The sequence below is a fragment of the Carlito syrichta genome, unplaced genomic scaffold (genome assembly GCF_000164805.1).
Source record: "Carlito syrichta isolate Samal-C Ts95f unplaced genomic scaffold, Tarsius_syrichta-2.0.1 Scaffold97032, whole genome shotgun sequence".
In the NCBI taxonomy this organism is placed as follows: domain Eukaryota; kingdom Metazoa; phylum Chordata; class Mammalia; order Primates; family Tarsiidae; genus Carlito; species Carlito syrichta.
Genome location: NW_007041128.1, coordinates 125930 through 130247, shown reverse-complemented (window position 1 = coordinate 130247; position 4318 = coordinate 125930). Strand labels below are relative to the sequence as shown.

Sequence of the window (4318 nt, the reverse complement as noted above, 5' to 3'; positions counted from 1 at the left end):
CAGGCTGAGTCACCGAGCCCAGCCGGAATACTTTCTGTATATAATCTCTTTGACTTCCATCCTTAATAACTAATGTGCTGGGGCTGGGCTTGGTGGCTCAGCCTGTAATCCCAGCGCTTTGGGAGGTCGAGGCAAGTGGATTGCCTGAGCCTGTGGGTTTGAGACCCGCCTAGGCAACTTGGCGAGACCTTGTGTCTACAATAAATAAAAAATAAAAAAAAAATTAGCCGGGCGTGGTAGCTCATGCCTGTAGTTCCAGCTCCTTGGAAGACTGAGGCGGAAGGATGACTGGAGCCCAGCAGGTCGAGGCTGCAGTGGCCAGGAGCGTGCCACTGCACTCCAGTCTGGGCGATGGAGTGAGACACCATTCAAAAAATAAAAAAATAACTAATGTGCTTCTTCTGATGTAAGATTTACGTGAAGCCGCTTTCCGTGCCGACAGCGCTTTTGTAAACATAGTGAATGTTCCCAAAACCCGCCGGACTTTCTGTAAGTGTGGCAAGCACCAACCCCACAAAGTCACAGTACAAGAAGGGCAAGGATTTTCTGTATGCCCAGGGAAAGTGGTGTTATGACAGGAAACAAAGTGGCTATGGTGGGCAGGCCAAGCCAATTTTCTGGAAAAAGGCTAAAACTACAAAGAAGATTGTGCTGAGGCTTGAGTGTGTTGAGCCCAACTGCAGGTCTAAGAGAATGCTGGCTATTAAGAGATGCAAGAATTTTGAACTGGGAGGAAATAAGAGAAAGGGCCGAGTGATCCAGTTCTAATGTCATATTATTTAATTATGAAGAGAATAAAATCTTGAGATTGTTTTCACTTAAAAAAAAGGATTTACATGAAGCCTTTTTAAATAAATGGGTCAAAGCACTTGTGTTTTCCAAGTTAGGCTTTGTATGAATTATTGGCTATTTGAAATGTTTATTACTGATTGTGTCAAAAACACCTTAGCTCCATTTTGTAATTTTTGTTAAAAATGATGGATTACAAGTCAACCTGGAGTTTTTATACCTGTGTCCTGATGAACAGCTAATAGAAATGCAGGATATTTCAGACCGATATCATATTGAGAGTTCTGTGAGGACTGGGAAAGGAAGCCAAATAGAGTTTTCCTGTCCTTGGCCTCTAGGAATTAGGGAACTACATATTGAGGCAAGACCACCAATCCCCAAACTCTGGTTAGACCAGAGGTTTATGAAAACTACCAAGTGCCTGAAAGATATGTAGTCACAGAACTTAGGAGCCTGAGTTCAGATATAGAAACAGACTGAATGTGTCATTAAATAAACCAACCAGGCTAATATGTCTCCTATCAAAATGGGTTCTGAGCGGGCTCAGTGGCTCAGCCTGTAATCCCACGCCTTTGGGAGGCTGAGGTGAGTGGATTGCCTGAGCCTGCGGGTTCAAGACCCACCTGGGCAACTTGGCGAGACCTCATCTCTACAAAAAATAAGCCGGGTGTGGTAGCACATGCCTGTAGTTCCAGCTACTTGGATGGCTGAGGCGGAAGGATCACCGGAGCCCAGCAGGTTGAGGCTGCTGGCCGGGAGCGGCCACTGCACTCCAGTCTGGGCGACAGAGTGAGACTCCAACTCAAAAAAAAAAAAAAAAATGGGTTCTGCATGAAATAGTATTATGTAAACAGTCCCAAGGAATTATTATTGAGCCATGATGTGTGTATCTAAAATTATCTGCTTGGCATGGTGGCTCACACCTATAATCCCAGCACTTTGGGAGGTAAGAGGATTGCCTGGGCCCACAGGTTCGAGACCAGCCTGGGTAATTTGGTGAGACCTCATCTCTACAATAAATTTTTTAAAAAAAACTAGCCAGGCATGGTGGTGCATGCCAGTAGTTCCAGCTACTTGGAAGGCTGAGTTGGAAGGATCACCTAGGCTCAGTCGGTTGAGGCTGCAGTGGATGTGAGCATGCCACTGCATTCCACCTGGGTGACAGAGTGAGACTGACTCAAAAGATAATAAATAAAATTGGCCGGGCACAGTGGCTCAAGCCTGTAATCCCAGCACTTTGGAAGGCTGAGGCGAGAGGACTACTTGAGCCCAGGGATTCAAGACAAACCTGGGAGACTTGTTGAGACCTCATCTCTACAATAAGTCAAAAAATTAGCCAGATGTGGTAGTGCATGCCTGCAGTTCCATCTTCCTGGAAGGCTTAGGCGGAAAGATTGTCTAAGCCCAGCAGGTTGAGGCTGTGGTGGCTGTGAGCCATGCCACTGCACTCCAGCCTGGGTAACAGAGTGAGACTCCAACTCAAAAATAATAATAAAATTATCCCAGTATTTATTGATTTACCTCTTGCTTAATATAATCTACGAGCGGTGGAACTTCATCTCGTCTCACTCTGTCACCCAGACTGAAGTGCAGTGGTACGCTCACAACTCACCGCAGCCTCCACCTCCTGGGCTTAGGTGATCCTTCCACCTCAGCCTCCCCAGAAGCTGGGACTACAGGTGCACGCCATGATGCCTGTTTCCTCCCACCTCCCCCATACAGATGAGGTCTCACTGTGTTGTAAAAGCTGATCTTGAATTCCAGGGCTTAAGCAATCCTTCCACCTCAGTCTTCCAAAGTGCTGCGATTATAGGCATGAGCCACCACACCCAGCCGTCATCTGTTTTAACCATTATGTCCCTGCTTCCTAGAACTGTGTCTACCACATAGTGGGTGCTTAGTGTATGCTTTTTTAAATAAATAAAGACTAAGAAACTAGGTAACTTGAAAAGTCATTCTAGACTTCTGTGTTTCCAAGACTTCAGACTTCAAGGAGAATGGGTATACCTACTCAGCAGGATAAGAAATGTAAATGTTTTACCTTCTCTTGACATATGATCATGTTCATACCTCCTTAATCTGCTGCAGAACAGCAAACCATTCCAGTAAAATGCGGGAGGTATAATCAAACCTCCTCAGTTTCGTCGTTAAAGCACAACATGGAGACTCAAGAGGTTGGAGGAGTGAAGCAGCTTTGTCAATCCAATTCTTGCAAGAATGGTGCCTTTTGGGTGAGCAGGCACACTGAGGCAGTCACAGCCAGCGTCTTTATGCCCTAAAGCGCAAGACTCTCCCCTGGTTTCTTATTGGCTGAGTACTTCAGAAGTTGCATCACTTTCCCAGACATCACCTAAGCAATAATTTTGTACAAATAAGGTAAAAACACAAGAAGTTTTTACACTAATTTGGTAAAATACATGTTTTTAGATTCTGATTAGGTCTCAATGCTTGTCAAAGAAGTTTGCCAAAAGAAAGCTTGCCAGAAAAGAAAAAACAGGAAGTGAAGTAACAAATTGCCATTTTGAAAATGAATCACCATTTTGTTTCTTTTTTTTTTGAGTTGGAGTCTCACTCTGTCGCCCAGCCTGGAGTGCAGTGGCCGCTCCCAGCCACCGCAGCCTCCACCTGCTGGGCTCCGGCGATCCTTCCACCTCAGCCTTCCAAGTAGCCGGAATTACAGGCATGCACTACCACGCCCAGCTGATTTTTTGATTTATTGTAGAGATGAGATCTCGCTGCCCGCGGGTCTCGAACCCACGGGCTCAGGCAATCCACTCACCTCAGCCTCCCAAAGGCCCGGGATTACAGGCTGAGCTACCGAGCCCGGCTTACCATTTTGTTTCTTTTATTTTGCTCACAAATACGCAATTTGGTCAGAACTCACTGGGGAATAAGCATTTCTGCTGCATGCATCATTGGGCATGGTTTAGCTGGGGCTACAGGTTCTCCTTCTGCAGTCCCCTAGCTCACTCAACACCTGTCCCTGAGCTTCCTTATGACATGGCAGCTAGGATGTAGGAGCGGGTGTTCCCAGAGACAGTACACAAATGCTGCCAGTACTTTCACGCCTAAGCCTAAAAACTAGTTCAGAGTCACTTCCACTGTATTCCACAGGCAGAACACACTCAAAAGGATGGGACACAGGCCCTCGCTTCTCAGTGGGTGGAGTATCAAATAATTTGTGGCTGTGATGTAGATGTTACAGTTCCATCCCCAAAGCAGCCAAGTGACATCAAGTGCCCTTGCCCACCCCCAATTCCTGCTCCATGGGTAAAGCCACCTTCAAAATTGTATGTTTCCTTTGACATTTATCTCCATATTTATGTTATTTTTTATTTTATATCTCTACCTAACTTCCCTATGCTCTGGAATTTCAGTTTCAGACATTACCTGTTCACTTCCTACTGTGAAGAACGGTGATTCACTCTAAGTAATAAATTTTGACCACAGTTAACATTTTGCTGGAATTATTTTTTCTTTTCTTTTTTTTTGAGTTGGAGTCTCACTCTGTCGCCCAGACTGGAGTGCA

General features: G+C 45.4%; 1 pseudogene; it reads left to right on the top strand.

The window, feature by feature from the left end:
- LOC103265165 overlaps positions 1-886 on the top strand; it is a 1419-nt pseudogene extending 533 nt beyond the window's left edge.
- Positions 887-4318: the final 3432 nt, after the last annotated feature.